The sequence below is a fragment of the Sapajus apella genome, unplaced genomic scaffold (assembly GCF_009761245.1).
Source record: "Sapajus apella isolate SASKATOON/1434 unplaced genomic scaffold, GSC_monkey_1.0 scaffold2, whole genome shotgun sequence".
Lineage (NCBI taxonomy): Eukaryota > Metazoa > Chordata > Mammalia > Primates > Cebidae > Sapajus > Sapajus apella.
The window spans coordinates 78,256,963-78,282,822 of record NW_022436942.1 but is presented as its reverse complement, the minus strand read 5'-3'; the positions used below and the strand labels follow the sequence as shown (position 1 = coordinate 78,282,822).

General features: G+C 41.2%; 1 protein-coding gene and 1 non-coding gene across 8 annotated transcripts in view; one reads left to right on the top strand and one right to left on the bottom strand.

The window, feature by feature from the left end:
• Positions 1 to 25,860, bottom strand: part of BICDL1 (BICD family like cargo adaptor 1) — a 107,622-nt gene that overhangs the window by 54,346 nt on the left and 27,416 nt on the right. The gene's annotated exons all lie outside the window — the stretch shown is intronic.
• LOC116527677 lies at positions 25,504 to 25,611 on the top strand. The gene has a single exon (XR_004258667.1). It is a non-coding gene; the product is annotated as a U6 spliceosomal RNA (small nuclear RNA).

Below are 25,860 nucleotides of genomic sequence, written 5' to 3'. Positions count from 1 at the left end.
CCAAAAAAAAAAATGCAACCAAGCTAAAATAATTACTACTCTGCTAAACTGAGGCACTGCACAGTTCCCAATAACATGTCCACCTTGGAACAGGCTTCTCTATTTCTTCAAGGGTGAAAATACTATGACTACCTTGAGCTTCCTGCAATGTGAAATCTTTATACTGTCAAAAGGAGATTTCATGAAAATGCTTGGAAAATAAATTAAGAACCTTTTCGTAATAAACAGGAAGGCTAAGGGGAGATTGACAGTTGGTATGACATTCTACTCAGCAAACTTTAACTTAGGATAGGGATGGGAATGGGCTACAGTATACACTGAGGAGCCCTTCACTGGAGACAAGTGACGACACAGGGACACATTCAGGATTCTCTCAGGAAATGGCAGTCATGTCTAATCCCAATAAAGAAAGGAAACTCTAGTGTTTTTAATACTCCCCCACCCACACCCATTTTGGTCATATGGCTCACCAAGAGACTTACTTAGACCTAAAGAGAAGCTTACAAGGTTAAAGTGTTCTTATTTGGAACTGGAGAAGGGTTAGGGAAAAATTCCTTTCCAAACTGATGGTCACTTTCTTCTTCCCACCACCATAAAAACAAGGTTTTGTTTTTGTTTTTGTTTTTTTTCTGAGATGGAGTTTTGCTCTTGTTACCCAGGCTGGAATGCAATGGCACGATCTCAACTCACCGCAACCTCCACCTCCCAGGTTCAAGCGGTTCTCCTGCCTCAGCCTCCCGAGTAGCTGGGATTACAAACATGTACCACCACACCCCACTAATTTTGTATTTTTAGTAGAGATGGGTTTTTCCATGTTGGTCAGGCTGGTCTTGAACTCTCGACCTCAGGTTATCAGCCCACCTTGGCCTCCCAAAGTGCTGGGATTACAGCTGTGAGCCACTGTGCCCAGCAAAACAAGAATATTAACCAAAGTATGGCTTTTCCTTCCCTGAACATGCCTCTTTGAGTCTGCTCATGATGGAATGTCTTTCCCTAAACTTTCACGTGATAAATTCTTAACCTTAACAGCCCAGTTCAGACATGACTTCTATATTGCCTTTATAAGATCCCAGGACAAAATGACTACATTATTTGCAGTGCTGCAATATGTTATTAGAGCACTTATCACATGCTCTGTTCGTTTACATGTCTGCTTTCTCTTAGGCTGGAAAGGGCTTAAGGGTGGGAATTATATCGCCTATTTATCTTTGTTTCCATAATAAAGTACATGGCACATGGCAGGTATTCAAATGCGTACTGTATTAGATAGAATCTAAACACTTTAAGTGAGGGATTCTTGCAAAACTCAAGCTATGACTGTAGAAAATAGAAGTGTGATTAAGTTTAAGCCCGGAAGTGCCCCTTTAGCAAGGTTCCACCAGGATCACCAGAAAATTAATGAGATAATTCCCTTTGATTTAAATAGCCCATCCCCAGGAAAGGGCACTGTTTCCTCCTATAGGTCATCACCATGGCTCAAGTAGATTACTTTGGCTTTGATGTAAATTACGCATGACTGATCCATGGATTTGCTGTTCAGTGTTTCTACCTATACCGTCACCCTACTTTTGCATGTGGACTCTTTTAATACTCAGAACTCATGACTATTTTCCCTGTTCCCTTTATAAACCTCACTAAAGTCTTTTCTTTTATAAAGTCATTATCATTTGGTAAGAGATGGATTTGAAATCTTTTTTTGGAGCTTGTCATTAAATAGGCACACCCCAAAAAGTGTATACATGGGAGTAGGCTATAAATTCAGGCTTCTTTTTTTTTTTTTTTTTTCTGAGACGGAGTTTCACTCTTGTTATCCAGGCTGGAGTGCAATGGCGCGATCTCGGCTCACGGCAACCTCCGCCTCCTGGGTTCAGGCAATTCTCCTGCCTCAGCCTCCTGAGTAGCTGGGATTACAGGCACGCGCCACCATGCCCAGCTAATGTTTTGTATTTTTAGTAGAGACGGGGTTTCACCATGTTGACCAGGATGGTCTCGATCTCTTGACCTCGTGATCCACCCGCCTCGGCCTCCCAAAGTGCTGGGATTACAGGCTTGAGCCACCGTGCCCGGCCAAATTCAGGCTTCTTATATCCTGGAAGAGAAGCTCTTCTTCTGTTAGTTTGGGTTGAATGCAATAAACAAAACCCCAGGAAAAGGAAGATGAGTATCATTTAGCTTTTATTTGTTTATTTTTTTTGAGATGGAGTCTCACTGTGTTGCCCAGGCTGGAGTACTATGGCATGGTATCAGCTCACTGCAAGCTCCGCCTCCCAGGTTCAAGCAATTCTCCTGCCTCAGCCTCCTGATTAACTGGGATTACAGATGTGCACCATCACGCCCAGCTAATTTTTTTGTATTTTTAGTAGAGATAAGGTTTCACCATGTTGGCCAGGCTGGTCTTGAACTGCTAACCTTATGATCTGCCTGCCTTGGCCTTCCAAAGTGCTGGGATTACAGGTGTGAGCCACTGTGCCCAGCCTGTTTAGCATTTTCTATGTCCAAGGGCTGTTCTAGGTAACACACATAGGTTACTTCATTTTATCTTAACAATGCCACAGGATGAGTATTGTTAGCTCCATTTTATTGACAAAGACACTGAAGCTAGCAGAGATTAGGTCACATAATTGAGGTCACTTAGCTAGTAAATGATGGAGCTAGGATTGAAACATCAGTCTGATCCCAAAGCCAATGAGAGTGCTACCATACCACCACACCCAAGGGAAAAGACAGCCCTTGTGTCCACTTCTGGTTAGGGTTGGCAGAAAAATAGACACCAGGTTAGCACCTCTTCCTGAATGCTTTGAGATCTCGTTTGTAATTATCTCTAGCCCTCAGCCCTGACCTCTCCTCTGACTTATTTTATTGTATTTATTTATTTATTTACTTTTTGAGATGGAGTCTCACTCTGTTGCTCAGGCTGGACTGCAGTGGCATGATCTCGGCTCACTATAACCTCCGTCTCCTGGGTTAAAGCAATCCTCCTGCCTCAGCCTCCTGACTAGCTGGAGATTACAGGCACCCGCCACCACATGCGGCTAATTTTGTTTTGTTTTGTTTGAGACGGAGTCTTGCTCTGTCACTAGGCTGGAGTGCAGTGGCGTGATCTCAGCTCACTGCAACCTCTGCCTCCTGGGTTCAAGCAATTCTCCTGCCTCAGTAGCTGGGACTACAGGCGTGTGCCACTACGCCCAGCTAATTTTTGTATTTTTAGTAGAGACGGGGTTTTACCATGTTGGTCAGGATGTTCTCGATCTCTTGACCCCATGATCCGCCCGCCTCAGCCTCCCAAACTGCTGTGATTACAGATGTGAGTCACTGCGCCCAGCCTTAGGTTCTTATATCCAACTGACTATATCCCACATCCACTTGGAACACTAATGTGCATCACACTCAACATGTCCAAACCTTAATTCTTCATTCGAAGGCCTCCACCCAAACATGCTCCTCCTTGACTCTTCCCTTCTCAGGAGATGGCAACTTCATTCTTAGGAGTTTTGGGCCCCAAATGGGAATCATCTTTGACTTTCCCCTCATACCCCTTATTCAACCCATCTACATATCCTGTAGACTCTACTGTTGAAATATACCTCAGAGGACTGTTATGAGTATAAAATGAGCTGATACTTATAAAGCCATTAGAAAAGCACCTGGCATATAATAGGTGCTATATGAGATTTATTGGGTAAAATTAACATCCAAGATGCTATCACTTCTCCCCACCTTCACTCTCCCATCCTAGTCCCAGCCAGCATCGCCACCCACCAAGACTACTGACTGCAGAGCCACCTACTTGGTCTCCCTGCTCCTACCCTTGCCCTCCTACAGCTTATTCTCCGCAGCAGAGCAATCCTCAGAAACCCAAGTGAGACCATGTCACTGCTCAAAACCCTTTAGAAGCTTTCTCTCTTACTCAGAATAAAATATGATAAGGTCCTTACCATGACTTCTAAGATTCTATAGGATTCCTCCCTGCATCCCAATCTTATGTCAGATCTCCTCTTTTCTTCGCTGCACTCTCTCTGTTCTACTCACAATGACCTCCTTGCTGCCCTCAGACCTGCTGAAGAGACTCTTATTTCAAAATCTGTGCATATGCTTCCCCTCTGCCTGGAACATGCTTTCCTCAGACATTCATGAGGCCTATTTCTGCACTCTACTCGGGTCTCTTCTCAAATGTCATCTTATCAGAGAGGCCTCCTTTGTTCACCCTAACCCTACCTGTGCCGACCTCTATTCCTTTCCTCTGTTTAATTTTTCCCTGTAGCACTTATTAAACCTGACAGATAGTTCTTCGTTAATTGAGTTATTGCCCCTTCCTCTGCCCTTGATGTAAGTTCCAAAAGTTCCAGGCCTTTGTTTTGTTTGTTGCCATAACCCCAGTACTCGGAAGTGGGCCAGGCACATAGCAGACAAATTTGAACACCAGGAAAACATGTCTATATTAACTCATTTTTGGCTTAAGATTGTCTGTAACAGGGAACAAAACAAAGCCTGTAAAATCCCCACATTACATAATAAGCTCAGGTTTCAGCGGTAAAATATAAATACTAATAATATTAGGACGGGTGTGGTGAGTCACGCCTGTAATCCCGGCACTTTAGGAGGCCAAGGTGGGTGGATCACAGGGTCAAGAAATCGAGACCATCCTGGTCAACATGGTGAAACCCTGTCTCTACTAAAAATACAAAAATTAGCTGGACGTGGCGGTGTGTGCCTGTAATCCCAGCCTCCTGGGAGGCTGAGGCAGGAGAATCGCTTGAACCTGGAGGTGGAGGTTGCAATAAGATGAGACTGCGCCACTGCACTCCAGCCTGGCAACAGAGTAAGACTCCGCTTCAAAAAAGAAAAAGAATTTTATCTTTCAATCTTCCCTTTAGAATAAAACTGATAGAAGAGGAATCAGGTTGATTTTTGGCCCTTGCCCCTAACGATTATCAATAGTCACAAATTCTACATAAGTAATTAGATATAAAATCTTTCTCCTCCCTCTCAGGTTTACCTTATTTGGTATGTCCACTTTACACAAACTATTCAACAAGAATTAAAGCATAATGCTACCTCCTTACAGAAAAAATTCTTGGCAAGATTTTTTCTTAAAAATATTTCCTGCTGGCTGGGAGTGGTGGCTCACACCTGTAATCTCAACACTTTGGGAGGTCAAGGCAGGTGTATTACTTGAGGTCAGGAGTTTGAGACCAGCCTGGTCAACATGGCAAAATCCCTCCTCTTCTAAAAACACAAAAATTAGCCAAGTGCGGGGCGCATGCTTGTAATCCAAGCTACTTGGGTGGGGCTAAGGCACAAGAATTGCTTGAAACTGGGAGGCAGAGGTTGCAGTGAGGTGGGATCACGCCACTGTACTCCAGCCTGAGCAACAGAGTGAGACTGTCTCAAAAAAAAAAAAAAAAAAAATTCCTATTATAAACGTTCCAACATGGAAATATGGGGCCAGATGTGGTGGCTAACGCCTGTAATGTCAGCACTTTAGGAGGTCGAGGCAGGCAGATCGCTCGAGCTCAGGCGTTCGAGACCAACCTGGGCACTATGGTGAAACTCCGTCTCTACAAGAAAGACAAAAAAATTAGCTGGGTGTGGTAGTGTGCGCCTCTTGTCTCAGCTATTCAGGAGGCTGAGGTAGGAGGACGGCTTGAACGTGGGAGGTGAAGGTTGCAGTGAGCCAAGATGGCGCCACTACACTGCTGCCTGCACGATAGAGCCAGACTTTGACTCAAGAAAAAAAAAAAAAATGAAAAAGAAGGCTGGGCTCATTGGCTAAAGCTTATAATCCCAACACTTTGGGAGGCCAAGGTGGGCAGATCGCCTAAGGTCAAGAGTTCAAGACCAGCCTGGCCAATATGGTGGAACCCCATCTCTGCTAAAAATACAAAAGATCAGCCAAGCATGGTGGTGCACACCTGTAATCTCAGCTACTCGAGAGGCTGAGGCAGGAGAACTGCTTGAACCCAGGGGGTGGAGGCTGCAGTGAGCCAAGATCGCACCACTGCACTTCAGCCTGGGTGAAAGAGTGAGATCCCATCTTAAAAAAAAAAAAGAGGGGAGGAGAGAGCAGGAGAGAGCGAGAGAGAGCGAGAGAGTGAAAGCGAGAGCCAGAGGGAGAGGGAGAGAGAGAGAGAGAGAGAGAGAGAGAGAGAAAGGAAGGAATGAAGGAAGAAAGGAGGGAAGGAAAAGAAATATGGAATAGCAGAGTTTAGATTTTGGATACAGCAGCTAGGTAGTCTGGTAATGTCCCAGCGGGACACTCTACCAGTAAAATTGGGTATTTGCTGATGAAAATAATTCTTACATTTTGCATTACTAAGGTTCTGTATTGGCTGATGGTTGCCATGGAAAGAGTGGCAATGCTAATATGAATTAGGCCCATAGGATTTTACCACTGATTACAGAATTATTTTCTGCGAAGTCACTGAAAAGATAACACGGTATGTGGGGCTAAAAAACTGGTGATACTCCCTGAAAGTGGGGGAGGGTGGAAGAGCCCAAACTCCTCCTCTGGCCTCTGTCTCCTCAGGGCTTCAAAAACAAGGGATAAACTACCCACTGCCAGGTCACCCTTCAGGGGCAATTAGACACTGCTTAATGTTCTGAGCAGGCATTTGTTTTCTTGTTTCTCCAAGGATGGTGAGGGAACAAGAACAATTTGCTACTTCTGGAAACTGCCTAGTGGATTGGTTCGTGGAAATGAAAACAGCAGACTTTGAAGTTGATTAACTCAGTTGTCTACTTCTGAGAAGGATGGAAGGTCAAAGGATGAGTCTGGTAAAACAAATTCATATTTTTAAAAAGTAGAAATGTATTATGTAGACCAGCTACAAAGAATGTCTTTATTATTTTATTTATTATAATTGTTTCTAAGTGAGCATCAACATCTCAGGAAGAGTTAGGAGATTAAAAGCATATCTCATTTGCTCAATTATTAAATACATAATAAAAATCCATTTCCTACTTCTCCAAGGCGTTAGAAATCGATTAATGTCTGTGGAAGCTTTCAGGTATAAAGTTCTCCTTCACTGCTGAGCACTATACTATTTAAACTCGTCTCTGCTTCCTTAATGTCAGTCAACTACTTATGTCTGTCTGTGATGCCAGGATGGAGAATATTAATGAACTGCATGTGGTCTTACAAGCCTGAAAATTCTCAGGAGCAGGGAAGCTTAAAAACACCGAAAAGAAAATGCGAAACCTCCAGACTAAGGCTCATTTAAATGCCAGAAAAATTATTTCAAGCCAAAAAGAACCAGTTCCAAATAACCTGTCTCCTCAGATCCCTAGGTGAGATAGTAGGTGCTTTAGAAATCAAAATGTTCATTTTTTTATAAAACTAACATACTAGAGGAGAGCACAAATACAACAAAGGCAATAATTCCAAATAATGCTGTACCCATTTCATTCAACATACGACTACTGGCAAGACAACATGTTAAGGCAGTGAATAACTTGTAGCACTGCATTCAAGCAGGACATGAAACCTAAGTGAAACAAATGAGGTGTCACACTTGCTAATGTAAAAGCAACAACACAGAAACACATATATTAAAACACTCAGTTGATAAACTTAAGTTGTGTAAAGTGAATCCTCAAATAAAGCATACTGAATTAATTCCTTTATTATAAGTTTGATTATGGTGAACTTAGATATATGTCTGTGCAGTGAGATTCACCAAGAGTTTTGTTGTTTGTTTTTTGAGACAGAGTCTTCCTCTGTCACCCAGGATGGAGTGCAGCAACATAATCTTGGCTCTCTGCAATCACCGCCTCCTGGGTTCAAGCAAGTCTTCTGTCTCAGCCTCCCAAGTAGCTGGGACTATAGGCATACACCACCACGCCTGGCTAATTTTTGTATTTTTAGTAATGAAGGCGTTTCGCAATGTAGCCCAGGCTGGTCTTGAACTCCTGACCTCAGGTGATCCTCCCACCTCAGCTTTCCAGAGTGCTGGGATTATAGGCATGAACCACCACGCCCAGCCTGATTCACCAATATTTCCAAGCTTTCCAGCCAATCAGCCATAATTACTACCTAAACCCAGAAGAACAGGCTTTAGACCAGATGAAAGAAATACATGTCCAGATGAAATTTAAAGACGTCTAAACAAGTCTAACACTCCCAGTACAAGGAAATTGCTTACTTATTCTATAGCTTGTTTCCACAGACTGAACAAAGTATAGCTGGTTTACACTGCAGCAGAAATAAACTAGAATAAAGGCTATCCTATGGATAATTGAGTAAATTCATAAAAGTCTTGAAATCATGGTTACACCTTCTGATCCACTAATTTTACTGCTAGGAATCTATCCTTAGAAAATAATCAGAGAGGCTGTCAAAGATGTATGTACCCAGCAATTCCCTAGGTGTATATCCCATAATAATGTGTGCTTATGTGCACCAGACTGTATGTCCAAGACTGTTTACAGCAGCACTATTTATTAATAGCTAATACCTATAAACCATCACCAGTAAAACAGAACTGTTAATATTCATACAATGAAATATAATACACCAAAGCAAATGAATTTACTAAGTTACATGCATTAACATAAATTGTAAAAACGAAATGTCAAGTGAAAGAAGACACAAAGTAATTCACAATGTATTATTCCATTTATATAAAATTCCAGAAAGGCAAAACAAAATGGTATGATTTATGAATACATACATAGCAGGTAAAACTATAATGCAAAGGAAAGGAATGATTACTCTAAAAGACAGGTTAATGGCCTCTGAGGGGAAGAAGAGGTTGTGCTTATGGAGGGGAAAAAGTTGTGCTGGCAACACTATTTCTCAACCTGTGTGGCGGTTACATAGGTACTTCTTTTACTGTAATGTTTTATTAGTATACATTTTATACTCCTTCTGTATAGAGCATGGTTTTTTAAAAATATTTTTTTTAAAAAAAGATTTCAGCACGAGGACATTTCCCAGAGCTCCATTTACAACTAGTTTAGTAGGGGTTTAAGAGCAGGATTTTAGAGTCAGCCACCTTTGAGGTGAATCCCAGTTCAGCCACTTGTTCACTATACTTGGTGACCTTAGGTGATAAATTTAGCATCTCTGAGCTTCATTTTTCTCATTTCAAATAAATAAGATAAGGTTACATATCACATAGGGTTAACATGGGATCAAATGAGAGAAAGTGGTGTCTTGCATAATGCTTGGTACGCAATAAGCAGTCAATACTTTGTCTCTATTTGTTTATTCAATTAATTAATTTATCTATTATGTTTTGAGATGGAGTCTCGCTCTGTGACCAGGCTGGAATGCAGTGGTGTGATCTCAGCTCACTGCAACCTCCACCTCCCAGGTTCCAGTGATTCTCCTGCCTCAGCCTCCCGAGTAGCTGGAATTACAGGCGCATGCCATCTCGCCCAGCTAATTTTTGTGTTTTTAGTAGAGACAAGGTTTTGCCACGTTGGCCAGGCTGGTCTTGAACTCCTGACCTCAAGTGATCCGCCTGCCTCAGCCTCCCAAAATGCTGGGATTACAGGCCTGACCCACCATGCCCAGCCTCTCCTTTTATTCTTACTCTGGAACAACAATTACAGAAACGCCTAACTGTAAGTATCTTCTTTGTGCATAACACAATTATACTAAGAGTTATGGGGAAATAACATAGCAAGTGGAGGTAAGACAGACAATAATTTAAAAGAATGTTTTAAGGTTACATGAAACAGAGACTGGAAGTGGCAGGGCTGCAATGATGCTGGCCTTGAGGAGGCAATCAGCTGTGTTGTGAACTGCCTACAGTCAGGGTCAACATCTAAGAGTCACAGGCCTCAGTCCTATAGCAACAAGGAATGGTATTTGGCCAACACCCTGGATGAGCTTAGAAGAGGACACTGAGCTCCCGATAAGAACCTGTCCTGGCCAACACCTTGAATGCAGAATTGTGAGACCCTGAGCAGAGAACCCAGTTAAGCCATGCCAACTTCTGATTGTTGGCAATGGTGAGATAATAGTTAGCTGACCCCTGCATCCCTCGAAAGAATTTGGCATGTGAAGCCAAATCCCAATAAGAAAATTTCTGGGATGATATTACATCCCAAAAAGGGTCATAAAGTCACACGTCCTGCCCTCTCCAGGGATTAACTGCCCAGGACCAGATGCCTCTGTTCAAGCTTGGTGCCCTACTCCAAGGAAGGAGACCCACTTGCTAGATAGCCACTCTCAAACCCCTCTGTGCTAATTATAATATCATAATTTTAGTCATAAAAATAGTCCCATCATGCCTTCTTTAGTTACACTCAAGTAACCTTGATTGTTATTTTGCATGTTCCTAAGTCTGTACTCATTAAAAGACAATTCTTAGTTTGTCATTTTTACAGACGGCAGATCTCATCCATATTTGCAGCCTTCCTAATTTCATTCGCAGGGATAAAGTATCCTTTCTGTTAGTCTATAACTAATATTAGTTCATTTTCCAAAATGAGAACAGCAAGTTTATGGACCAAAAACCATGCAGTAAAGTTACTTGTGAAAATTTTCAACAAAATGCTCAATGACCACAAAAGATGAGAAATTGTTTGCCTGTATCCAGCTGTGTTGAAATAAGTATCTTTCAAAAGCCAATGCCTGAACACTCCATGGATTACTTTTCTTGTCAATGGGGAGAAAAAGCTGAACAGGAGGATCTCACATCACCACCACAGTCCAGGGGTCTCAGCACCGGTGACAGAGGGACACCAGCTATGTGTCATCTGATATATCAGAAGTGCACATCTTCTAGCCAAAAATGTTTGACCTAAATCTATCAAGCTTATATATATAGTCTCCAGTTAATAGGGAATAGAAGAATGAACTAAACGTCATTATGAGGAAGCAACCAGGTAAATTTAAAAGCAAGAACTCTCCACAGGAAAACTGCCCCAATTTCTTCAACATGTCATTGGCATAAAAAAGGAAAAGGATTATAACAGAATAAATAACATTTAAGGGACCAGACATAATGCACCAGACATTGAACATAGTCCTGGTCTGGATCTTGATATGTGAACCAGCTGTAAAGGACATCTTTTGAGGTCAACTGGGGAAATTTCAATTTGACTTTAAATTACAATAATGAAAAATTACTGTAGCTAAAAGGTGGAGAACATTGATCTAAAAAGCAGGTTACAAGGTAGTATACGCAGCATGTTATATGATTTTGGCTTTAAAAAATTAGAGATATATTTACATATGCCTAGAAGAAGGTCCCTAAAGATTTGTACTAAGCTGTTTTCAGTAGTGATCTCTGGAAGGTGGAAATGGGATGTTTTAAAATTATTTGGCTTGCCTCTATTTTTAATTTTTCTTTAGTGCACATGTAATACTTTCGTAATAAAAGGTTAAAACAAAATCTCCCAAGGCAGTACCACATAAATGATAGTGACTTCAGAAAGTGAAAGAATCACAGTGTGCTAGAATGGTCAGGAAAGCCATCATGGAGATTAATTAATCAGCTGGTCCTGAAAAATGGGACAGGCAGAAACTGTCAGTTCAACCCATCAGTCAGCCTAAAAGTGACAGGGCTGTGACTTGACGAGGCCATAAGATACTTAGGCAACAAAATAATTTTTTTTTAAATCTCCCTTTAAATCCTAGTCAGCTACTCCTTGTTTCTATCATTCTTCAGGACCCCAAAGCTACCCAATTCATCACTATCAGGAAGAGGAAAACCAACTTATTTTGGACTTGTTTTCTCAAAAAAAATTCATTCTTCCTGGCTTCTGAGAATGCAAGGTTCTAACACAGGTATGTGTGAGGTCATGTATATGCATAATGGAGTGAAGGGAAGATACAGTGGGAGGAATTTTCTTTTTGAAATAGGGTCTCATTCTGTTGTCCAGGCTGGAGTGCAGTGATAACAATCATAGTTCACTGCAGCCTCAAACTCCTGGGCTCAAACAATCCTCTCACACCTAAGCCTCCCAAGTAGCTGGGATTATATGCACACACCACCACGCCCAGATAATTTTTTTATTCGTAGAGATAGAATCTCATTATGTTGCCCAAGCTGGTCTCAAACTCCTGGGCTCAAGTGATTCCCCTGCCTCGACCTTCCAAAGTGCTGGGATTACAGGTGTGAGCCAATGCACCCAGCCAGGAATTTTCTTTTGAGACTGTCAAGACAGCAGGCATAAAATGGCCTTTTCGAATTACATAGGGATCTACCACTTTCAGGAATGTGCAGACTCTAGTCTTGTTTCTTTTTTTTTATCTTGTTTTTTGGATTAAGCCATTTATGCATTCAACAGACACTTGGTAAGTACCTATCATGTGCTTGGTGCACAAAGAGCTACATACACAAAAAGAAAACTGAAGTACGTAGGAATAAAGTATACTGACACCTTCAACTTACCCTGAAATATATCAAAAAATAAGATGAAGTGATGGATGAATACAGATGGATATATGTGTGATAAAAAATAATAAAGTAACATGTTAATTATAAAATACAGGTGATGGGTATATGGTGTTCATTGATTGATTCTTTCAACTTCTCCATATGCTTGAAAAGTTTTTTAATAAAGTCTTGGGGAAAAATATGTATACTTTGGTGCCTTGCCTGTAGCTGGTGGTCAGTTCTCAATAAATGTTTGATGAATTTATGAAAACCCAAACAGGTTGAACACAGTAGCTTCTAAACTCCTATCTGGAAACACGTTCTATAAGAGAAATTTGAAATTTGGTCAAGCCCAAGGTTATTGATCCTCTAAGACCAAAACTCATGCCTTGAGGCAAACTGTGCATTTGTCATGTCCAGCCTATGCTCTTCACTCAGTTACTGTTGAAAGTAGCAACAAAAACATAATTAAAAAAAAAAAAAAGAAAGAAAGTAGCAACAACAAAAATAATCCAGGGGTAGAAAAGCAACTTGAAGTATTGTAAGAAAGAAAATAAAGTGAATACGAGATGTGTATATTTCTATAAAAGAAACACTCATTAGCATATAGCTCTAGGCAACTACTTTAGTGATATGGGGTCATCCTGCACTTGGAACCTGAAAGCCCAGGGTTCTAGACAACAACAGTTTTGCTACATATCAATCATGTCATGTGACCTCAAGCAAGTCATTTAGTTTGAGTGTCCTCTTTTGTAAAACAGAGACAATATGTGCCTTTCTACCTCCTGGGGTTCTGATCACGGAAATGCACATTTTGTAAATCTTAAGCATAATACAAATGTGAGGTATCTTCATCAACCTGTTAGCTCCAAGTAATGCAAGCCTGTCTCACTTTCCAAAACACACCCGTCTCTTCAGGAACACAGAGCAGATAGTCATTACTAGACCCTTTCTTAGGTTTAATGAGGGCTTGATCTTTCCTCTAAATCATGGGGCTACATTAATATTCTACATCTCTCCTCATTTCCAGATCAATCCACTTGTCATATAGCTATTATTTCCAGGAGTATGTTCTGCCCCAATAGTTGTTTACTAAATATAGTTACGAATACAGTTATTGTTTACTTGAAATTTGCTTAGAGACAATTTTAAGTGTCCTCAGCACTCACTCACACAAATGGTAACTAAGTGTGGTGATAGATGTGTTAATTAATTTGACTGTGGTCATCATTTTGCAATGTATACATCTATCAACTCATCAAGTTGTACACTGAATATATACAATTTTTTCCAGTTATTCTTCAATAAAACTGGAAGAAAAAATATTACTTTAAAAGAAGGTTGGTAGGTATTAGCAACAAAAAAACAAAATTCTGGGCTGGGAATGGTGGTTCATGCCCGTAAACCCAGCACTTTGGGAGGCCAAAGCAGGCGAATCACCTGAGGTCAGGAGTTTGAGACCTGCCTGGCCAACTTGGCGAAACCCTGTCTCTACTAAAAATACAAAAATTAGCTGGGTGTGGTGACGGGTGCCTACAATCCCAGACTCAGGAGGCTGAAGCAGGAGAATCGCTTGAATTGGCAGGTGGAGGCTGCAGTGAGATAGCGACACTGCACTCCAGCATGGGTGACAAAGAAAGACTCTTGTCTCAAAAAAAAAAAAAAAAAAAATTCTGGGATCAAAAAAATTTGGGAAACACTGGGTTAAACAGATTTCTTTACTATTAAGACTTACAAAAGCTTTTAGTGTACTAATATATACTGCAAATCTCCAAGAGATCGATTTACTTGACCATAGGACATTTTAAATTCTGAGACACATTACTTGGCATTGATACTATTAAAGAAAGCTGCTGTGAATACTTTTGAAAATTCTAAACAGATCTACATTTCAATTCACGGTACATGAATGGCAACCAAATTAAAAATAAGAAAAGAACACTAAGTTATAATAATCAAAAAGTCAGAGACTGTGTTCGATAGAATGAAGCTGAAGAATGTTTGTCCTATTGAGTGGAAAAAATAGCGCTAACCTTTCGATAAAATTATAGCCATGCAATTCAGGGCACAGAGCAGAATACCACCCTGGGGTTGCACAGTACATTCTGTTCATACCTGTGGAGATCTCAACATGTCTTCCCTTGTATGACTTAGAACAGGGTACACTTTGGGCCTCTAACCACATGCATTAGAAGCCATGGGTCTAAAGGCCCTGCACCCTCAGCTCAGGGCCTGCTTTTGCTCAGGAGGCATTGCTAGAGGCTCCTCACTGACTTCTTAGATCACCACCACCTCAATGAACATTGTTACCTGCCTGCTTTTTCCTAAGTTAGGTGCCCTCCAATTTGACTCCTTGCTTACCTATGACTTAAGGGATCTGTAGACTCTGCCTAAATAGCTAGGTTTCTGGCCAGTCGTAACTCACTATGGCCTATTTCATAAAATAACACATTTTCTTGTTGTTTTTTTTTCTTTTTTGTTTAGAGACAGCGTCTCTCTATGTTGTCCAGGCTAGACTTGAACTCCTGGGCTCAAGCCAGAAGCTCCTCTAGGCTCAGCCTTCCAAGTAGCTGGGACTACAAGTGTATACCACCACCACACTCAGCTATTTTCTCACTAATATCTTTTTTTTTTTTGAGACTGAGTCTTACTCTGTTGCCCAGGCTGGAGTGTGCAGTGGGTCATCTGGTCTCACTGCAACCTCCACCTCCTGAGTTCAAGTGATTCTCCTGCCTCAGCCTCCAGAGTAGCTGGGATTACAGCCACTTGCCCCCATACCCAGCTACTGTTTTGTATTTTTAGTGGAGACAGGTTTCAGCATGTTGGCCAGGCTGGTCTCAAACTCCTGATCTCAACTGATCCACCTGCCTTGGCCTCCCAAAGTGCTAGGATTACAGGCATGAACCACCATGCCCAGCCAATATCTATCTTTTTTTTGGAAACCAGTTCTTGGATACATGATTGACAACTACGCTTTGTAAAGGCCAATGAAGCAGAAGAGTCTACGAGGTAGAGAACAAAACAGAATTAGAGATACTTTCTTATTAATTAAAACTCTAGTGAAAATGAAACTTGGAGAAGATCTACCAAACCAGTATTTCTAATAAAGTGTGTAGTCCCAGATAATGCTACATTCCAATTCTAGATCCTTGACTAAATTGATAGTCATGACCCTAATGATCAGACATTGTGAGAAAAAGACATTTACAGCTAGCCTTCAAAATAGCCAATTTCCTCAATGAATTCTGAGTCATTAACAGCATAGTGTATGGTAATGCAGAGTGAGATTACTACCCACCATGACCTCAATTTAAACTCTGCCTTATAAACACCCATTTAGGAACATGACAGTCAGCGTTGTGGTGCCTCTGAACTGAATCTTCTTGCTATTGGCCTATCTTGTACTGCTCTATAACTGCAAAGTAAGAGTAAACAGAGCTGTCAATTAGGAATGATGGTGTTAAGTGATGTTAGCCTCTGTCTTCGATGAGAATAGCTAACCTGGTTCTGTGGGAACCAAACATATTTTGGATGCTTACTACACTATACCCAAGAGAAAATTCTAGGATCTAAATTGTTCTACAAGAAAAATCGTATTTTCATCACAACCTGCAGGGTGCGAATTGGATTTTTAAAGATCTCAAAAAAATCTGAGGAAAAACAGCTATGATAGAAGACAAGAAAGTGACAACAGTATGAGTTTTCGCAGGATCCAGATGATCAACTTTGGGCAAATCAGTCTTTCTGGGTCTCGGTTTCCTAACCTGTATAACTGGGATAACAACACCCAATTCAGTTTCCTTACCTGTAAAAAAGGGTAATATCTAATACCACCATTGTCAGTCTCAGTCTCAACTGAGATAATATACGAAAACAAAAATGCTATTATTACTGAGCAGTTTCAAGATAAAGTGGTGCCTCAGGAGATTCATCTTTATTTCACAAAGGGATGTGAAGTTACACCATTATTCTCATTCTCATTTCAGGCAATGGAATAGCCAGTAATTCATATTCTTTCTATGATCCAAGTTTTCCCAGGGAATTCCACCTCAGTTTAGTACCAACTCCAATTCAGCTGAATGTGGTGGTGGGGTGAATCAACTTCTTATACTGGCAAGTCTTTGTCATGCCACAGCACCGAGACCTCACAGTAACGCTGGGCAGGTTAGTGGGACACATCCACAGAGCCAGCAAAGAAAGCAAAAAAGATGGCTAACAAGCTAAAGCCTATGACGCTGCAGCAGAAAACTTCTGCTCACAACCCACGCCAGCAAGTGCTGGGAAGCTGCCTCAGGCAATGGTCCTTCCTGCCACAGAAACCAATAAAACCCTCTGAGCTGAAGCAGCCCTTTGCCTTGGTTATTAGTGTATTTCCTTGTTATAGGTGCTTTAAATAAATCTTCCGTAGTTTTTGTCCTTTTTCCTCAAGGGTGATTAGCTCCTGTTAGTCCACACTTGGCAAAGCCTTCTGTTCCATGTTATCTTCCATGTTCTTGTCTACCTAGCTTCTTATCCACTGCTCTAAATGACAATATTATTTGTTTTTTAGAACTTCACTTAAAAACTTGTTAGGAAGACAACTTAAGCCTACAGTTATGTAAATATTATACTATACAAATGACGATATGTCCATCACCTAAAAGTGTTAATATTAAGTTTTCTCCATTTGCTTTGTAAATTTTTTCTAAAATTTTTAAAATAAATCACAGACATTAGGATATTCTTCTCTATAAATGCATATTTATATGCATTTCCATGTAAATTTCAGAACAAATTGATGAACTGCACTTGTCAATTTCTACAAAAAATACTTCAATATGAAACTCAAAATAAATCAATGTGGGCCGGGCATGGTGGCTCACACCTGTAATCCCAGCACTTTGGGAGGCTGAGGTGGGTAAATTGCTTGAGGCCAGGAGTCCGAGACCAGCCTGGCCAACATGGCGAAACCCTGTCTCTAATAAAAATACAAAAATTAGCTGGGTGTAGTAGTGGTGTGTGCCTGTAATCCCAGCTATTCGGGAGGCTTAGACAGGAGACTCACTTGAACCCTGGAGGCAAAGGTTGCCACTGCAGTCCAGCCTGGGCGACAGAGTAAGACTCTGTCTCAAAACAAAATAAAAATAAAAATAAAAGTGGTAACAGGGATGTGGTCTATATAGAAATATATACCACAATACTATTAATATTTCACATATAAAAATGAAAAATAATTTCTTAATATAATCTGATATCCAGTGAAGATTTGAATTCCAACCATACTATACCTATTTTGAAAATAGCTTCACTAATGTATAATTGATATATTGTAAGCTGAACATATTTAAAGGATACAATCTGGAGTGAAGGTGATCAGCAGTCAATGCTGTGCAGTAGGGAGTCTGAGTACCAGTGGGAGCAGGAAGCCTTCAGAGTGGAGGGTCATGTGGAAGCCCCACTGGACAGGTTGGGAGAGCTGAAGAGAGGACAAGGGTGTAAACACTGCATAGGGACCATGTTCTGGGGCAGGCTCCATGAGATGTCCTCACACCCACAACTCTGATCCCCAGAAACAAGAGCTTCTGTCTACACCAGAAACAAGAGCTTCTGTCTCCTATAATGTCCCTCCGGTTCCCTGTACTAAGAAAGTATAATATCACACATGCTTTAAAGAAGGAGGTGTCAGCTGGGCGTGGTGGCTCATGCCTGTAATCCCAGCACTTTGGGAGGCCAAGGCGGGAGCATCATTTGAGGTTAGGAGCTTGAGACCAGTCTGGCCAATATAGTGAAACCCCATCTCTACTAAAAATACACACACACACAAAAATTAGCCGAGCATGGTGGTACATGCCTGTTAATCCCAGCTACTTGGAGGGCTGGGGCAGGAGAATCACTTGAACCTGGGAGGTGAGGTTGCAGTGAGCCAAGATGGCACCATTGCACTCCACCCTGGGCAATGGAGTGAGACTCTGTCAAAAAAAAAAAAAAAGAGAAGAACTTAAAGAAATTGTTATATTTGAGAGTACAGGCTGGGTGCAATGGCTCTTGCCTCTAATCCCAGTACTTTGGGAGGCCAAGACGGGTGGATCACCTGAGGTCGGGAATTTGATACCAGCCTGACCAACATGGGGAAACCCTGTCTCTTAAAAAAAAAAAAAAAAAAAAAAAAGGGAGAGAGTACATATTGAAGGGTGCATTGGGAGCTGAGAAGCAATAAACTTAGATAAATGACACTGTCGTTTTCTCTAAGTTTCTTGTGTTTGGCATTTACTGAACTTCTTGGATCTGTGGGTTTACACTTACTATCTTTGGATAATTTTCAGCCATTATTTGTTCAAAAGTTGTTCCATAGCTCACTGCTAGATGTTTTTTTCTGTGTTTCACTGTGGATAATTTCTATCACTATGTCTTCAAATTCAGGAAATCTTTTCTAATGTCTAATCTGCTATTAATGCCATTTAATGCATTTTTCACCTCAGACATTGCCATTTTTATTTCTAGAAGTTCGATTTAGGACTGTGTTTTTTGTTGTGAGATGGAGTCCCGCTCTGTTGCCCAGGCTGGAGTGCAGTGGCACGATCTTGGCTCACTGCACAACCTCTGCCTTCCAGGTTCAAGTGATTCTCCTGCCTCAGCCTCCCGAGTAGCTGGGATTACCACTACGCCGGCTAATTTTTGTATTTTTAGTAGAGACAGGGTTTCACCATGTTGGCCAGGCTGGTCTCAAATTCCCGACCTCAGGTGATCCGCCCGTCTTGGCCTCTCAAAGTGCTGGGATTACAGCCGTGAGCCACTGCGCCCGGACTTAGGTCTGTGTTTTATATCTTCCATGTTTCTACTTAAGTTTTGAACATACAAAGTACAGTTATGAGAACTCTCCTGATGTTCTCTGCCAAGTCTAACATGTGTCGGTACTGCATCAATTTCAACAGATTGATTATTATCTTTATCACGGACCATATTTTCCTGCGTATTTGCATACCTGGGAATCTTTGGGGTTTTTTTCTTTTTTCTTTTTTTTTTGAGATGGAGGCTCACTCTGTCACCCAGGCTGGAGTGCACTGGCGCAATCTCAGCTCACTGCAACCTCTTCCTCCAGGGCTCAAGTGATTCTCCTGCCTCAGCCTCTAAGTAGCTGGGATTATAGGTGGCCGCCAGCATGCTGAGACAATATTTTGTATTTTTAGTAGAGACAGAGTTTCACCATGTTGGCCAGGCTGGTCTTGAATTCCTGATCTCAAATGATCCACCCTCCTTGGCCTCCCAAAGTGCTGGGATTAGAGGCATGAGCCACCGTGTCCAGCACATACTTGAGAATCTTTGATTGCATATCAGATGTTGTGACTTTTACCTCGTTAGGTGTTAAATATTTTTGTATTCCCATAACTCCTTTTGATCTTTATTATGGGATAAAGTTAAATTACTTGGATATAGTTTGATCCTTTTGAATTCTGCTAAATTTTAAGATTTGTTAGGCAGGCCCAGAGAAATACTCAGTTTAGATGCAAGTTTGTCCAATCCATGGCCCAGAAAGGCTTTGAATGTGGACCAACACAAATTTGTGAACTTTCTTAAAACATTTTTAGATATTTTTGCAATTTTTTTGGTAGGTCATTAGCTACCGTTAGTATATTTTATGTGTAGGTCCTAGGTAATTCTTCTTTTGATGTGGCCCAGGGAAGTCAAAAGATTGGACACCCCGGGTCTAGAGCTAATTATTCACTACTATTAAAGCAAGACCTTTCCAAGTACTAGCTGGTAGTAACAAGCACTGTTGCAACTACTGTATGAGCATGGGACACCATTCCTTCAAATCTTCAGTCCTGAGTAGTTTGCTGACATGTTTATGTTGATCAGTCTCTGATGAATACTCAAGAGACCTGCAGATCTCTGGGGTTCTCTCTGTATATCTCTCTTCTTTCTGCTACTCCCTCCTATGAACTGTAGCTGCACCAGTCTCACTGGATTCACAGTACCATGTCAACTTAGGGAGTTCATTGAGCTCTGCTTCATTTTCTGCTCCTGGTGCCACAGCTTTGAAAGTCAAGGCAGTCTGGGGGCAATTGTAGGCTGCACCGCTTTTGTTTCATTTCTCAGGGATCACTGTCCTGCGTTACCCGATATCCAATGTCTTGAAAAAATTGTTTCATATGGTTTGTATGTTTTTATAAGTGGGAAAGTAAACCTGGTTCCTGTTATTCCAGCTTGATTGGAAGCAGAAATATATATATTTATATATATTTGGTAAGAGACAGGGTCTCACTATATTGCGTAGGGTAGTCTCAAACTCCTGGGCTCAAGCAATCCTCCTGCTTCAGCATCCCAAAGTGCTGGGATTACAGGCATGAGCCACTGTGGCCAGGCTCTTTTAATCTTGAACAAATTTCCATCCCATATATTTCTACTTTTCTGTGAAGTTGAATAGACCTAGCCAGTTGTCCTACAGGTTGTCCACTTTCTGGAATTATCTAATGTGGCTTCCTCATTAAGTCAATTAACTTTGTTCCTCCAACCCAGAGGTTGACAAACTTTCTGTAAAGAGCCAGAAAGCAACACTGTGGTTTTTGTGAGTCATGTACTACCCCTGTCATATATTCTTCTTTGTTTTTTGGTTGTCTTTTTTTTTTTTCTTATACAAGTCCTTTATTTTTTTGAGACAGAGCCTCCCTCTGTTGCCCAGGCTGGAGTGCAGCGGTACTATCTCGGCTCACTGTAACCTCCTCCCCCTGGGTTCAAGTGATTCTCCTCCCTCAGCCTCCTGAGTAGCTGGGATTACAGGCATGTGCCACCACACCCAGCTAATTTTTGTATTAATAGAAATGGGTTTTCGCCGTGTTAGCCAGGCTGGTCTCAAACTCCTGATCTCAGGTGATTCACCCACCTCGGCCTCCCAAAGTGCTAGGATTACTGGTGTAAGCCACCACACTCCACCGATTCTCTCTCTCTTTTTTTTTTTTTTTTTTTTGAGATGGAGTCTCACTCTGTTGCCCAGGCTGGAGTGCTCTGGTGCTATCTTGGCTCATTGCAACCTCTGCCTCCTGGGTTCAAGCAATTCTGGTGCTTCAGCCTCCCAAGTAGCTGGGACTACAAGTGTGTGCCACCACGCTTGGCTAATTTTTTGTAATTTTAGTAGAGACAGAGTTTTGCCATGTTGGCCTGGCTGGTCTCAAACTCCTGGCCTCAAGTGATCCGCCTGCCTTGGCCTCCAAAAGTGTTGGGATTACAGGTGTGGGTCATCGTGACTAGTCTTTTTTTGTAAAAGTCCTTTAGAAATGTAAAAACCAGGCCAGGCGTGGTGGCTCACGCCTGTAATTCCAGCACTTTGGGAGGCCGAGGTGGGTGGATCATGAGGTCAGGAGTTTGAGACCAGCCTAACCAACATGGTGAACCCGTCTCTACTAAAAATACAAAAATTAGCTGGGTGTGGTGGCTCGTGCCTGTATCCCAGCTACTCAGGAAGCGGAGGCAGGAGAATTGCTTGAAGCCGGAAGGCGGAGGTTAGAGTCAGTCGAGATTGCGCCACTGCACTCCAGCCTGCTGAGTGACAGAACAAGACTCAGTCTCAAAAAAAGAAATGTAAAAACCATTCTTAGCTCAAGAGCCATACAAAGATGGCCAAATCCAGCACAAGGCCCATCTAAATCCTTGAATAGATTCCAGTCAAATAATTTTCACAAGAACACATCACAGGCGGGCTGTTTACCTCATACTGCCTGGTTGTCCTATCATTTGTGATGCCAAGATGGAGCACTATGTGAAGGAAAACCCCTCCCATTGTAAAGCTGTGTCTTTCTCCTTGTAATCATCAAATAATCTGTGGGCTGATATGTCCTGTTCTCCATCTACTGTTCACCTAATAGTTTTATCACCTATAGACAATTTTTGCCTGAATCAGTTATTTAATTAGGAGTTGAAATGGTTGTTCTCCGATTATATCATTACTTCTATATATAAGCAGGCATTGTTATGTAAAGAAGAGCATACCCTCACCACCTAGAGTTACTTAGTTATCTTAAAAAAACAATGGGTGCCCCTGGAAACATGCTTCATTTTTTCTTTTTATCAATATTTAGAGTAATGAGTTGATATTTAAGTAATTTTTAGTGCTAACAACTGTAGGGGAAGCTTTCTCTTTTCTGAGTATTATTATATCACAGACTTTGGAGTTTTCATGTGTCATATTCATGCATTTAAATCAATTGCAGCCAACTGTCCAACCGTCCCACCTTTGGCCCATTAGAGTCCCTTCCAACTGGTTTCTCTGTCCTTTTGACACAATTCCATTAGTTCGTCTGTTTTAAACTGCAGTATAATTATTCCATTAGATTTTAATAGTGTTCTTGTTTCTGGCACAAGATAATGTGTCAGGCTCACCCTATCAAGTTCCTGTTTCAGACCTAAAAGTCATTTCTCCAGGGAGCCCTGGTTATTTAGAAATTAAAATATGGGCACTGGGGGTGCTCATTACTACTAGTATTTCATTGCTTCTGGGCCCTTTGAGGACAGAACTAAGAAAAAAAAAGATATATGAACTGCACTTTTATATTCTGATTCTGGTTGCCTATCCATCCTAACCTCTTTTGACCTCTCTCTCATTGCTTGCCTGCTTCTTCACAGCTGCTCCTCATACCCAATCCCTTGCTTACATCATACTTGCTATAATTACTGAAGCCTCTCTTGCTAAATACTAAGGTGCTACTATTTTTGTCCTTGGGTTGTATGACATTGCACGACTTTGACCATGAATCTCAGTAGACAAAAATGAAGGGATATCGCCATTAAAATAATGTGTCTGCCAGCTGCAGTGGTGCATACCTGTAGTCCCAGCTACTTGGGAGGCTGAGGCTGGGGGATCTGTTGAGCTCAGGACTTCCAAGCCAGCCTGGGCAACACAAAGAGATAAGACACCAAGACTCCATCTCAAAAAACCAAACTAACAAAAAACAAGGTGTAGCAAGATTTAGCTGCTGAGCACTAATGATACAATGCCGCATCTCTGTTACTTACCTATGAAATCAGGAAAATATTTTTTAAAAATTAAATTTTCTGTTTTCTGGATCATCAAATTTTGTAACTTTCTGCATACAGAAAAGTTATTATAGGCACTGCAGATATAAATGACTAAAACACAATCTCTAACTTCATAGTCCTTTCACCTTTAATGCCCAGGTGATGAGATACACTATGAGTAACAGTATATGAGAGTCAGAGGATAAAAAGAAATATAAATAAATAACAGTACAAATGCAGTTACAATTTACTAAGCCAGATAAAGACATTTTTTTTAAGAGACAGGATCTCACTATGCTGCCCGGGTTGGAATGGAGTGGCTATTCATAGGCACAATCACACTACTAATCAGTATGCAAGTTTTGACCTTCTGTTTCTAACCTAGGCTGGTTCACCTCACCTTAAGCAAGCTGGTAGTCCCCCACTCCTGAGAGGTCACCATATTAATGCTGTGGACACAAGACACAAGACTTTATATGTAGTCTATAACCCTAATAACCCCACAAGGTATATAGTATGATTTATTTATTTTTTTAACAATTCCTATTTTCCAGATGAGGAAAATGTGCAACTGCAAACTACCTGAACCTCAACCAATACAACCGATAATCAACACAGTCAAACCCAGGTTCATCTGGTGCCAAAACCTGCATTCATTTCACTATAACATAAGGCCTCCTACAAAGAGTGATGGATGAAATATACCCTGACTTCAAGATTTATGGTTTTTGCCTTCATTCCACACAATCTCTTTCTCAGATACTAACTGTGCTACTTAGGTGGAAGAAAGGCTTACCTGAAAGGTTCCTCCAGTGCCTTGGAACTCTCAGATTCCAACAGGGAATCTGAAAGAGTCCATTTTGTTCAATTTCCTTACCAATGAAGGAATTAACTTGTAACATTGGCCACTGATGCTAAATTAGGCAAGAACAGCTGTCTCCAATTCTGGTTTTACATTAGAATGGTAATTCTCATCTTTGCCTACACATTATAATCACCTGCTTTTAAAAATCTAGATGCCCAGATCACATCCCAGAGCAGTTAAATCAAATCTCTGAGGGTGGGACTCAGACAACAGTATCCAGCGCAAAAGCTGCCCAGGTGATTCTAATATGCAATCAGCGATGAGAATTACAGCTTTAGAATACAAGAATAGCATTTACTAAATGACTTTGACAGATTGAGGGTGGGGAGGAGAAGGTTCCTATCCAAAAAGATGAAACCAAAGGAAATGGGTAGATATAAACAACAATCTGCAGTAAGAATCAAGCACGGAAACAGGTGTTTGTAAGTATCCCATCTAGTCCCCATTTCAAAAAAAAGTTCAAGAAAAGCAGACTACTATTAATTTCACCTAATTTAGGTTAAGTTAGAATTTTCAGCTGTTGGCTCCACAGCCTATACTCTATTAAATCATACTGCTTTCTACTAATACTAGCTATCACTAATTGACCAACTATTATAGGGCCAAAGCTTGACACACACACACACACACACACACACACACACACACACACACGCACACATATATATTTTGGAGATAGGGTCTCACTTGGTCACCCAGGCTGGAGTACAGTGGTGCAATCATAGCTTACTGCAACCTTGAACTCTTGCCTCAGTCACCCAAGTAGCTACAACTATAGGCCCATGCCACCATGCCCAGCTAATTTTTAAAATTTTTTTGTAGAGAGGGGCCTTGCTACATTGCCCAGACTGTTCTCAAACTCCTGGGCTCAACCAATCTTCCTGCCTTGCAATATATTTTCATTTAGTCTTTAAACACTTCATGAAGCAGGTCTCTATTTTACAAATGACACATAAAAAGACACAAAATAACTTACATTTATTTCTAAACAAGTCATCTGGACCAGTGGCTCCCAACTTATAAACCATGAATCCTTTGGGGACACTGAGTTGCTTTAAGAGCACTGCCTATATACTGAACAAATCATGTTGATTCATGGTGTTGGGATTATAGAATATAAATCCTTCTAAAAGTATTACTCAATCCCTGTGTTGTTTTATAAATCTGCTGATACTAAAACAACATCTCTTACCATGTGAAGGTCTGCAATTCGTTTTCTTACATTCTAAAAAGGATTCCTCTTGTGGAGAAACTGAAACCCTCATGCATTGTTGGTAGAAATATAAACTGGTACACGCTTCTTTGAAAATCACTTTGGTGCTCGCTTTGGCAGCACATATACTAAAAATTGGAAAGATACAGAGAAGAGTAGCATGGCCCCTGCGCAAGGATGACACACAAATTTGTGAAGCATTCCATATTTTAAAAAAAAAGAAGGGGCCGGGCGCGGTGGCTTAAGCCTGTAATCCCAGCACTTTGGGAGGCCGAGGTGGGTGGATCACGAGGTCAAGAGATCGAGACCATCCTGGTCAACATGGTGAAACCCCGTCTCTACTAAAAATACAAAAAATTCGCTGGGCATGGTGGCGCGTGCCTGTAATCCCAGCTACTCAGGAGGCTGAGGCATGAGAATTGCCTGAACCCTGGAGGCGGAGGTTGCGGTGAGCTGAGATT